The 13,717-nt window shown below is 40.6% G+C and overlaps 1 long non-coding RNA gene and 1 pseudogene across 1 annotated transcript; both read left to right on the top strand.

Annotated features, from left to right (window-relative positions):
- Positions 1-286: 286 nt before the first annotated feature.
- LOC118241709 lies at positions 287-5,433 on the top strand (annotated as a pseudogene).
- Positions 5,434-8,735: 3,302 nt separating this feature from the next.
- Positions 8,736-10,297, top strand: LOC118241673. The gene is made up of 3 exons (XR_004776300.1): positions 8,736-8,818; positions 9,844-9,906; positions 10,176-10,297. It is a non-coding gene; the product is annotated as an uncharacterized LOC118241673 (long non-coding RNA).
- Positions 10,298-13,717: the final 3,420 nt, after the last annotated feature.

A 13,717-nucleotide genomic window follows, 5' to 3' on the forward strand; every position in this document is an offset into this window, starting at 1 on the left:
ACACTTGAAATTTTTTTGTTTAATTGCAACACACCTTTCACTTCATATACTTCCTGAAATCTGTTTGTTATTTATGTATTTATTTAAAAGGCTTACAGGGAGCAAGATCATTGAAGTAGCTGTTCATTTACAGGAAGGCCCTATTAAGACAAAAATATGACTAGTTAAAATGAAAGTGATGGAGGCAGGGAGTGAGTGAGATGCGAGTGCGGTTGAGCATTGTATTTATTTTCCATAACGATAAAGACAAACCAAAAGGCACAACATTAAGCCGGGTAAACAATGTATGTGTAGAGAGCTGGGCTGTGGGGAGGCTGTAGATGTACTGGGTAATGCTCACTTTGGACCAGGATCAGGACCAATCTGGATGAATGAAGTGGCCTGTAGTGGATCAGAGTCTATGCTGAAGAACTGTGGTTCAGTTGGCTAGGTTAGTGACTATCATCATGCAGGAGTTATCTGCTCAGGTAAATTATACTAATCTTTAGAATGGATATATTCACCCCAACTGGCATTTCTGCATATTTGCTAACTTTCAGACTTTGTTATGACATTACAAATTTTGTGCATCTCAATTTTATATTTGTTTAATAAAAGGAAAGCATGGCGTCATTATCATTAGAAGCTTCTATGGACATGAACATATGAATGTGACATGCTATGATAGATCAGTTTTTAACAATTCTTGTGCAGTTCCTTTTTTAGATAGAACAGCTGTGCTTTCTTTCTTCAGCATTTGTAAACGAAATTAAATTATCCTTTGTCACTTATTAGACCACCGACAAAATCTATTTTATAATAATATATTTCTTATTTGCTGCCATTAATGAAGAACCATGCATTAACTAGTGCAATATTAGAAAATCAATAAAGTAAGTATTTTCTCTGTCACTAGAATATGTTCCATGGTCTCTAGTCCCCATATTAATATTTTAGGAGTGAGGCAGGTTGGTGGTCCTCAATGCACTGGGAGAGTCGAGGTGATTCATGGGAAGACCTGGACCACAGTGTGTGATGTTGACTTTGACCAGCAGGATGCAGAAGTTGTGTGTAGAGAGCTGGGCTGTGGGATTCCTGTTAAGGTGCTGGGAGCAGCTGCTTTTAGCAGAGGGGAGGGCCAGGTGTGGACAGAGGAGCTTCAGTGTAGAGGCAACGAATCTGAGATTTCTCTCTGTCCAACATCTTTAGTCAAACAGAACTGCTCCTATTACCGTGATGTGGGACTAATATGTTCAGGTTATATATTAATCTTTATCTTTGTTGCCAGTGAACTATTGTAACTATGAGATACTATGACAACAATAGTGCTTGTTCTGTTTACATATCTGTAATCATTTCTGTGTTTTACAGGTTACACAGCTGCATGTCTGTTGAATGGCTGGGACTCCTGTTCTGGTCGAGTGTAGTTCCAGTACCTCAGTGACTGAGGCTCAGTTTGTGGTGGTAACTGGGATATGAGAGCTGCCAGTGTCCTCTGTGGACAGCTGAAGTGTAGGAGTGCTGTGGCTGTGTTGGGGGTGGACTGGTTTGGGGAGGGGAGTGGCCACATCTGGGCCGATGTGTTTGATTTTCATGGGAACGAGACACACCTGTCAGAATGTCCCATCTCATCATGGAGTCGAGCAGCATGCTCTCATAAACAGGATGCTGGAGTCATCTGCAGCGGTGAGCATTTTTACACCACATTACTTAAAAATACATTTTATGGGAAAATGCCTCCTCTGCTATTCTGTAAAAGTAAACATTAGATGATATCTACTGCATTCTCAAAAATATATATACACATAAGTATATAGCTATATACCCATGTTTTTATGCATGTTTCTGTTTCAGTTTCCTCACAGGCCTTTCATGAGGGCCGAGTGCGGGTGTCTGGAGGGAGTGAGTGTGAGGGGCAGATGGAGGTTTATTTCAGCCTGGGCTGGAGGAGAGTTCTCCTGGACTCCCGAAGTGTATCTGAAGTCTATGTGGTGTGCAGACAGCTGGGCTGTGGCTCTGTGCTGAACTCCTCCAGCTCCTCTTCTTCCAGTCCTGATCAACACAGCCACATGTGTGTGAGGGGTTTCAATTGTTCTGGGAGTGAAGCTCATCTGGGGAACTGCAGCACTGCAAACCTCCTCAACCTCTCCTGCAGCTCCATGGAACAGCTGTCAATCACCTGCTCTGGTATGTGTTACATTAACCTAAAAACTGGTCATTCTTAATAAAATTAATAACATGCTTGCCTAATCTACTCTAAAATGTACACCAGTTGTGTGAGGATTCATGACTTTTATGTCACATTAACAAAAATAATAACCTGGTGTTTTTATTTTGGTGGAACAATTCTATGTAAATCAAAACCAGAGTTTAAACTGTCTGACCTGTTCTGGACAATTAAGGTGTGACTGTGTGTGTATACACACTTTGTGCGTGTGTGTGTGTGTGTGTGTGTGTGTGTGTGTGTGTGTGTGTGTGTGTGTGTGTGTGGGGAGACTGTGCAGGAAGGCTGGAGGTTTTACTCAGTGGATCGTGGGGGACAGTGTGCGATGACCCATGGGATATTGAGGATGCCCAGGTGGTGTGCAGGCAGCTGCAGTGTGGAGTGGCCCTCAGTGCCCATGTACCAGCCTGGTTTGGTCCTGGAACTGGGCCCATATGGCTGAATGAGGTGCAGTGTGAGGGGAACGAGATGTCCCTGTGGAACTGCAGGTGTCAGTCTGGGGAAAGCATGACTGCAGACACAAGGAGGATGTAGAGGTCATGTGTTCTGGTGAAGTGTGCTGACTGCAGCTGTTCTTGAATTTGATTTACTTGTCTTTATTCTTTAAAGTGTATAGTGATAACATTAAATGTAACACAGTTGCACAGTTCAAAGGCAAGTGTCAAATGTAAAAGTCTATGACATTAAGCATACAAGAATGATACTCTTTTTAATTTGCTTTTAGCTATTTAAGTTTTATTATGTTAAGAAAGCTAAGTTTCATATGGGTTTAAAGAAACATAAATAACAGTAATTAACAGACACTGATGGCAACTGTCTATTTATACTGTGGGTAGAGTGAGCTCTCATGTAGGAACATTTAAGAATCATATAAAGGTTGACAAAACAGTTGTTGTCTGCATATTTTCTCTCACCAGAGTTTAAAGAGATCAGACTCACTGAGGGGTGTGAAGGGAATCTGGAAGTGTTCTACAATGGGGGAATCTGGGGGAATGTGTGTGTGAATGGGATGAATGAAGAAACAGTAAGTTTGGTGTGTCGAGAGCTGATCTGTGGAAGAACAGGCAGTGAGTCCACATCCAGAGCAAGATTGGAATCATCTCCTAACTGGCTGGATCCGGTGAAATATAGGAAACATGACTCCACTCTGTGGCACTGCCCATCTGATCCCTGGGGGAAAAACAAGTGTGATAATGACAAGGAGGTGGCTCACATTACCTGTTCAGGTAGGCAGATTCTCCCTTCATATACATTCTTTGGTCTGAAAGTGTATGTTAAGATTATTGCAGATATCTATGCCAGATGTTGAAATAAATGTAACAATGATCTAAATGATCTAATTTCATAATTAAATCCTCTGGAGTGTCAAATGAACAATCATAATTAATCTTGCTATACTCACAGGAGAACAGCAACATTTACAAAAACATGTGAAACACGCCTCTCAGACTGAAGGGACCAGCAGGAAGCTGCTCTGGGAGGCTGGAGGTTTACCATAACGCTGCATGGGGCTCCATCTGTGATGATCAGTGGGACATCAGGGATGCTGAGGTGGTCTGCAGACAGCTGGGCTGTGGGAAGGCACTGAGAGCTGATGGGAGTGCTGATTTTGGTGCAGGTGAAGGGGTGATCTGGCTGAACAGAGTGGAGTGTAGAGGAGATGAGATTCACCTGTGGGACTGCAGTTATTCACTGAAGAACCACACTGACTGCTCCCACAAAGAGGATGCTGGAGTCACCTGTGCAGGTCAGAGGAGACCGGAGACAGGGTTTTGGTAGCTAAAAAATTTCAATTCATGCAATGCAATACAATGCATTGTTTTGACTGATGTTTGTTTAGTTTGTACGCTAATTATACCTTGTTATGCATCTCTGGATATTGAACCTGGTGATGAGGGAAGCACTTGTGTAGCACATCATCAATAAGTGATGTTGCTTTAAACTGGTGTTTCAGTAATCATGGACTCTCATTGGGCAAAGGTTTTGTTACTGAACCCTCTGTCCTTACATCTCATCCTTGCATCTCTTTTTCATGTTCCCAAAAGGAGGAGATAAGTCATGAGGAAGAGGTGTAAAGAAGTGAGATAACCTAGTAATTAAATTTTTCCCTCCTAACTAATGTACAGCCCTGAATATACACACACTCGCCCCTTATTCATCATGCTACATACTATAAAAATCTGATTTTAAAAAAGAGCAAATATAAATGTTATCAGCAGCTTCATTTTTCATGACTTGCATTTTTGGCTTGTTAGTAGGGTCAAACTCACATTTGGTCAGTGACAATGTAAATCAGAATATTACTTTTTAACAATGAGAAATACTAGATTTTTCCATTAAATCTTTATTATCATTATGAATATGATCATTGCAATCATCAATAATAATAGTAAGAAAAATAATTAATGGTAAGAAATATAACTTTAATAATATTTGCAGATATGTAATTGCTATGGTCAATCTGAATTTGAGACAAGTTATTTAGGGCTTTGTTTATTAGGCTTTGATTTTGTATGTGTGTGTGAGTTCTGTGTCCACCTAACTGATTTGGTTCTCTATTTCTAGACATCTCCCTGACCCCTGTGATTACAAGCAAAGTAACCACCAACTCCATCTCAGGTCCTCTTTTCATTCCTCTCCCTCATTTTTCTAAAACTTTCAAATGAAACTGTCATGAGTTATACAGTTTCTCTTCTGCAATTCCCTGTCCAGTTGGAAAGTCAGAGAATATAACAACCAGTCATCCACAAACTCCACCAGCAGCTGCTTTGCTCCTTTCAGTGGTTCTCCTGGGAGTGCTGCTCTTCCTGGTCTTAGTGCTGATTTACCAGAACAGAGTGCTCAGGAGAGGTAGGGCACAATTCCAGATCAAAATACAGTTTCAGACTTCTTACATCATCAATCTTTCAGTCTGTCATCAATCTTCTGGAACAACGTTTCTGTCTTCACGCCAGTGAACTCTAAGAGGAGATATAAAACTCTGCCTGAGGTAATCTATGAGGAGATCGACCACAGAGGCACCAATGACAAAACTCCCATCTCAGCTCTAAAGGGTGAGTGATATGGAAGAAAAATATTGGAGGAAATCCTAGTATGTATGTATGTTACAGACATATGCAGGGAGCAAGATGGCACTAAAAACAATGTTTCATCGTGGACTGTCTTCAGAGCTCCAAAAGAACTCACTTGCTGAGGAGAATCGGCCATGCGGTCTGAACTCATCCAACTAGCTATTACTGTGGATGATCTCTGATGCACTCATCGACCCTCACAACACCAATGTACACCACAACCCCATAATTCCACTCCTGATGACCCTGTACATGACCCTAGTGAAGTTCCTGAATTGATGCCGCTGGGTTTCTTGCCCCTTACACCCCACACCCCAGGAATGATCAAGACACTTGGCATTCCCCATTCCCCCTAATTCCCCAATCAGCTAGTTTAAGTTAAACATTCAGAAGCCTCTGTGAAAGGACACAGAGTTTTTTGTTATTAATATGTCTAATAAAACGAAACTATGGAACAGAACAAAACACAAGACATAGAAAACATGGAGGGGATTGATTGTGACAACTTCATTTTAGTCAAACAAAATGACAAACATAGGAACTACATTTAACATTTATCTCTTTGCATGCTTTGTCCTTTTTATTCTGAGCTCTTTTGTCTTTTAGCTCTCTGCACAGTTTCTCATCTCATCTGTTTTTTTTTATCAAGGTGGGATTTTTCTATCACTTATTTTCATTTTTATAGCATGGGTTTCATTTCTATTACATTGTAACGATCCCACCAGGAACAGGCAAGAGGTAGAACACAAAATGCAGGAGGCGGTTTATTAAATGAGGAAACACGAACACGAAGGGTAAAGCAAACAGAAGCAAAGGGGTAACACTGAGGGTAAAATAACACAGAAAAGCAATGACGACGACAACAGTAAAACGATCATAAGGCAAACCTGACGGAAGGACGCAACTTGCCACAATAACCGACAAACTCGAAAACAAAACATAGGGTACAAATAACCAGGACAATTAGGCAATAAACAGACTCAAGTGAACATGGGGGATAGGGAGAACCAAAACACGGACTGGAATTAAGGAACAGATGAGGGGTGGTGAAAATGAAACTAAGGAGTGGAACTCGGAAGTAAAGGAAAAACAGGGATGACAGGGAAACCATAAAACATTGATGCCAGGAGGGTGTCCAATTGTTACAGAACCCCACACCAAAGCTCACAACACTGGGGCACGCAAAAAAAATTAAAAATTCTCAAAACACAGGACTAAGACGAGACACAGACAAGCGGAACGGGTAAGACACAGAGCAGGGACAAGACCCAGAAACAGGGGCAGGAGATCAGGAAAGACATAGAGCCGGAACAAAAGGGCTGTACGAGCCAGAGACAGGGCCAATAGGAGGAGCCAGGGATGATGAGACAGACGGGAGACACACGGAGCAAACAATGAAGCAGAAGCTGGGCCAGGGGTAGGATTACAAACAGGCATAGGAGACGGGGCAGGACTGCAGTCAGGGAATGCAACAGGACCAGGGGTATGGATGGGTCTCAGGGCTAAACCACGAACAAGCAGCAGAGTAGGGACAGATCAGGGGACAGGAGCTAGATGGGGAAAAGGAGTGGGACTGGAGACCTGGTCGGAATTGGAGATGGGCATAGAGACAGGCAGAGAGAGGAGAGGAGAACAACCAGTGTCAGACACAGGTACAGGCACTGGGGCAGGGGTAGAAGCAAAAACAGGGGACATGATGTGAACTATGATAGAGACGGGCACAGGACCAAAATACACGACAGGCATGGATACAGGTACTGGGACAGGCAAGAGAACACCAATACCACAAGGCAAGGTAACAGGATGGACAATCTTCACACAAACAGGGATAGACACTTGAACAGGGACAAGGACAAGACCAGGAGCAGGAGCAGGCAACACAGGAACTGAAGACCCAGAAGCAGACAAGGGGGCAGTAATGGGGGCTGGTGCAAAAGCCTCATGGGGCAGTGGAGGTAAAGGAAGGGCAAATGGTGTGGACACAGGAACTGTCGGGATCCGGGAGGCCGACAGAGAGGTCTTAAAGGTCATTGGCTTGCTGCGAGGTGTGGCTGAGGGAGTTCTAGATGTCTTTGGGAGCACACCTGTCGCAGCTACTGGGGGTACAGGGGAGTCTCGAGAAGAAACCACAGGGACAGGCCTGGCATGTGGCGCTGGGACTTGTGGAGTGGCCTCCTCCATTCTAGGAACAGTAAGGTCTGATGACGTGAAGTTCAGCAGCGGCGGACCCGAGGGCATGGCTGCGGCATTCAGCGGCTGGTCCGGGAGGCCTAAAGATGGGACTGCACTGCTCAGCGGTGCTGCAGGGTCAGGAGGTGCAGCTGTGGCGGTCAACAGTAGCAGGTCCGGAGACATAGCTGCGCTATGAGGGATTAAGGGAGAGGGATTAAGACCCTGCATCGACTACTGGGCTCCGAATGAAGTACTCCTACCCTCTTCCCTTCATTTCTCTAACTCATGAATGTCTGCTTGGAGCCACAATCTTCACTAAATTAGATCTGCACAGCACTTATAATCTCATATGCATTTGTGAGGGTGACAAGTGGAACACAGCCTTCATAACATCAAGTGGACATTATATGAGTACCTAGTCGTGCCAAAAGCCCCTCTGTTTTTCAGGCATTTATGGATGAAATCTTTCAGGACAGGGAGGCAAGTTCCTGATTGTTTATATTGATGATCCTCTTATATTTTCTGTCAGAAGCAGAACATGTGGAACACGTTACAGCCATCTTGACATATCAGAGACAGCTTCACCTGTACACCAAAGCATTGTTCAATGTGAATCTGTCAATTGTTTTGGTTGCCATCAAGCCAGGCAGCATCTCCCTGGATACGGATAATGTATCTGCCATCTTGAATTGGCCTAAACCCTCCACTATCAAGGAATTCCTGGGGTTTGCCAAATTTTATAGGAGGTTCATACAGGGGTTTGGTACCATCTCTGCTCCCTTTACTCTTATTCTCAAAAAACAGGGCAGCAGGAGGCTTCAGTTGGGTATGGCTGCTAATCAGACTTTCCAAAAATTGAAGAAGCCTTTACTTCGTCACGTGTTCTTCAACAGCCTGACCCTTCTCTGCCCTTTATTGTAGAGGTAGATGCATCAGAAGTGGGGATAGGATCTGTCTTGTCCCAGAGACAAGACACTCTACCACGTTTGTACAGTCTACTCAAGGAAACTACAACCCACAGAGAGAAATGATTATGTTGTTAACCGGGAGCTTCTTGCTGTCAAACTAGCCCCCCAGGTGTGTGCCTGCCTCTCTTAGAGGAACTCCTGGAATGGGTTCACATGACCCTGCGTAATGGGCATTCAGGCATCACACGCACATGAACTACACGCATGCTGTCCTGAAAGTTTTGATGGCCTTCCCTTCCTGATAATACGCGTGATTACATGTTGTTTGTGCTCAGTCATGTACCCCTTATTGTCTCCCCAGTGGTGAATTACAGCCCCTGCCTGTATCACATCTCCCCTGGACCCACATAGCAGTGGACTTCATCACAGACCTGCCTGCTTCGCAAGGGTACAATGTCATAATGGTAGTGGTTGACAAATTTTCTAAGACGTGTTGTCTCATTCCTTTTTCCCTCCTACCTACTGCTCTAGAAACCACTGAAGCTGTATTTACCTATGTGTATTGTATCTTTGGCCTACCAGAAGAAATCTTGGTTCCCAATTTACATCATAGGTGTGCAGGCAGTTTTGAAGAAAGCTTGCCATAACAGTCAACCTCTTGTCAGGTTATTATCCCCAGTCTAATGGTGAGGTTAAATGTGTCAACCAGGGAGTACGAAGGTTCATCCATCAATATTGTGCCTCACAGACTAACTGGCACAAATAGCTCCCATGGGCAGAATTTGCACGCAACTCTCTCACCTCTCTCAACTCTCTCACTCTTCCACTCAGCTGAATCAGCTTGAACAAGCTTGTGTTATCTAGTTAGCAGTGTCCCCTTTTGCTCAAATAACCAGTGCCTTTGCTTTAGCATCTCTTTGGATGCAACATGTGTTTTTGGTAGGTTAAATGGTTATATATGACTAGTCTTAAAGTGTATACAGTATTATCACCTTATTACCTTAACTTCTGACCTGCTGTTTAATTCTATCATGGGTCCGTTTCTACTGCTAACCAGAACAGAGAAGCTGAAAGAAACTGGCTCTGACTGAAAGTGTTAGCTGCTTGGTTTTGAAGTGTTTGGAAAAATGCTGGGTCATTATGGGAAATATAGTTCCTGTAGTGAATTTAGTATATGTAGTGAATTTATGTGGTGTAGATTTTCTCAGCAATCTAGGTTAAAACATAAAGCATTATGTCTTTCCTAATGATAGCCATGATTATAGTGGGGCATGGAGACATTATACTGGGGCACATGCCCCATTAAATAGGGTCTAGTATTGCCCCTGGACTAATGTAAGTTTCTGTATTCTCTGTAAAACTGCAGTCAACTGGTCAAATATTGTATTTCTCTCACACCTACCAAGCTCATTTATTATCTATAGGAGGTAGATGCTCATGATTTAATATTTCAAACATGTCTCATGTTTACTCTGTTCACCTCTGACAGAACGTATCAGCTCTGAAGTACAGCATTCTTGTAATGAGGAGGTTGGTGAAGAGCTTCTCTCAGGTAAGGGAGTACATCTCAAAGAGAAATATTATAAATTATAGAAATAACAGTATTCATTAATAATGTTGAATTTTCACAGTTAATGCTATATTGTCATAAACATTACAACTTTTTTAAAAATTATTTTGGACAGTGTGCTATGGGTGACAGGCGTTGCACCTTGCAGAACTTTGGAGTTTTGGAGATTATTCTGATAAAGAATTCTCTTTGGATGCAACATTTCTTTTAAGATAACTTATAAGAAATTCACTTTTTTCTTTCTGCTACAGCAAATTCTGTCAATGAAGAAAAGACAGTATTATGATGCCATCACCTGTAGTGGTCTGATATGTAAGTTTGTTTAATTCATCACTTCACTAAAATTAAAGAGATGATGACTTAAACTAGCTCATTTTATTTGATTTAGGTGACATAGAGACAGAAAACACACCAGAAAATTATGATGATATCAATCGTGGACAGGCTCCTGATAGTGTAGCAAGTATGGTGGTAGAGGTGAGAACACAGTGGCAGTTTAGGTGTAGACCATTCTAAATGTTTTCTCTTTACTTGCACATTCCAACTGCACTGCTTAGCATTAATAAAAGATGGGCTGGCCTCTATTTAGCATCTGACACATGATGTATTACAGCGTAGTGATAATGTGTGCTGTGAGAATACTGACCAATCTAAAACATTATAGACATGTGCTCAGTGTGCTTTGAAGAATCACCAAATCTAAAAAGCAACAATAATGTATGTTTAAAAATAATATTTAACTATATTATATCATCTGTTTAACAATTTGTTTTGTTACATTGCAAGGCATCCTGTATTTAGAACATACAGAAATATCAATTAGCAAAAATCAGTAATAAATAAATCAGTATATTTACTCTTGTGATTAGACTATGATAACCTGTTAAACACAGAGGAAAAGCTTCAGTCAGAGAAAACCTCATGAATGAGAGTGCTTTTGCTCAGGAAATGACATTTGACCTCTTGAAACTCAAACAGTGTTTAGATTACAAATGGTTCAATGTCTTGCTTTACCCTTTTTCCAGAACATATTTTTGAAAATCATTTTAAACATAGAAGCATCATAGAAATACAATATTAACCCTTTTATATACATACATAATGTTGAATTTGGGAGCTTGAAATGGCTGATATGTTATTTGATGCAAGGGCTCATTTATCAGTATTTGGTGCATGTGCTCCCTGGGAATCAAACCCATGACCATGGTAATATTAGCACCATGCTCATAAGATTATTATGGTTTTATACACAGTTAGCCAGCATTTAGATTCTGTTTTGTCCTGGTTTTGGTTTGTATAAAGATGCACACCTTACTCTATATAGGCCTACAACAAAGTCATCAGTGTTTGATTCACTACTGATTCACTACTGAATTCACTACTGAATCCTATAAATATGCACAATAGATACCTTGACCTGCCTAGACAACAGCCTTGTGAGTAAAAGCTTTGGAATTAATAAAGGATTATTACACAATTAGGAATGGCTTTCATTTCTGTGCATTTTGTCCTGTGCTCATAAAGAATTCATATTGTACAAAATGTAAGTAGAATGTTTGATTAAAACAAATAATGTTCCATTTGTTATCTGGTTTATTACTAGTCTCCCCATAAAGATAGCGAGCTAATTTCACATCCTTAAATTAGATGTCACTTTGTTAGAAAATTGTAATGAAGTGCTGCTATATTCTTGACACAAGGCCAAAATACCCTCCTCTTGTCCATCCTCACATGATCCTACATTCCATGGGCTACAGCTGCAACCCTAAACATGTTTGAAACCTAGTCTCAAGTTAGTAGTATAGTACCTTATTTTCTCAGATGATACTGTCCTGAACTTCATAGACATTGTAGCATTAGCATCTATTTTGTTGTTGAACCCATCCACTAGTATAATATTTAAGACACTGAATGCAACTTAACTTCTCACTCTGGCCAATTTGTAATCTATGACCATGAGGTAAGGGGTTCAGGTTTCTGGGTTCATGAAATATAGCTGTGGATATATTAATTCAGTAATTCAATAACACCTATTTAGCCACATATTTAAAATTAAACTTTAAAAAAGTTCATCTTCCTGGTAGACCTATTATAGGCAGACCCCTCCCCCAATCGTCATATGCACAAATCCATTTTATTGCCAAACAACTGGTCAGCAATAACCAGTCAGCATTTCGCAACCATAAGTCAGACCTGTATAATTATGGGACACATCAGACATCAGAGACTCATGTTGTTAGACTACTTATCTGTTGAACAGCAAGGGCCACTTCTAGGCTTCTTCTTCCCCTTTTACCCAATCCAAGATAAAAAGTTTTCTTATGGTTGATTCAGATGCAGCAAGTTGTGCTTCTGCTGAAACAACAGCTTTGGAAATGTGTACATACATAACTCTACAATGTGTTATGTGTTTAATAAATGTTGCCTTTATTTTTTGAGTCTGCTTAGAGGGAATCTGTGATAAAAAATAAACATGACTTATTTGGAATTAATTAAGCATATTTCACACACACACACACACACACACACACACACACACACACACACACACACACACACACACACACACACACACACACACACACTCCTTTCCTCTCCTTGGATACAGCGGTGGATACAGCTTTAATGCCACCTGCACAGAACTGAACTAAGCACCGATAAATAACTGACAAACACACACAACTAGATTGGATTAGGATACAGAAACGCTAGTTTTTGACTCGTTTCCTTTATTATTATCACTCAGAATATACTAAATTAAATCCAGTAACTGCTCAAATAAATGTTAATACCTTGAATGTTTTTTTTGTCTCACATAAACATCATATCATTGCAGAAATATTTAAAAAAAAGTTATTTAATAAGAGAACACAAACTTGTTATTCACAACTGTTTAATTTAAAACTTGCATGCATGGTGCCGTTTTGTTCTAATACATATTTTGTCCACAAGATGGCAGAAAAGCATTTTTAATTTGTTCACTAACTCCACTTTTCACTCTAATTGCCAGCTAAAGTCTCTACTAGTGTTCTATCATGGCTTTGGTGTTTTCCCGTGGTAAAATGGAACATTTCACTTGCCTTAAACGTTGTTATTTAAATTTGCTTTTATTTTATCAGCACATGATTTTAAATATCACTCATCTGCCTCTGTCCTTTATCTGGTCCTTTCAGTACTATTTAATGCAACATACATGTTAAGATGCATTTTATTATGTAGAAATTAAAGTAAATATGAGTGTCCATTCTAGAATAACAGGAACATTTCCAAGCAATTGGCTTGTATTGTTTTATTCTTGTATTTTCATGACAGTCATCCAATAAAATATTAATTTTTAAAAATATAATTACCAAATTATCAGGACACAATGCCCCATAATAAATTACTGCAGAACTAGAATCTATCATGTGTGGCTATTTTTAAACTTAATCTTTCAGTCCAGACATGACTGTATTATAAAAGGTATATAAATGACTTGTTTACCAAGATTCATGTTACAAGCAGTCTGCAGAAACATTTCCCCCAACCTACTGTTCTCAATGCATCAGATCAATTATTACATTTAAATATTTTTCACTTCCAAAATAAAATAAAAAAATCAACTAATGCAATTCCTTCAGCTGTGTATTATTCACAGACGAAGTTCCTGCAAATTAACAACTGATCTTTTCCACTGTTCATCCCTCAGACATAAGGATCTAGTTGGTCAGGTCAAACCTTTGATCAGTTCCCACCCAGTAATCAGAACCAAAGTTCTTAAACTGTCAAACTCATGAGCCCAATGGAAGCTTCT

Source organism: Electrophorus electricus, chromosome 7 (genome assembly GCF_013358815.1).
Source record: "Electrophorus electricus isolate fEleEle1 chromosome 7, fEleEle1.pri, whole genome shotgun sequence".
NCBI lineage: Eukaryota > Metazoa > Chordata > Actinopteri > Gymnotiformes > Gymnotidae > Electrophorus > Electrophorus electricus.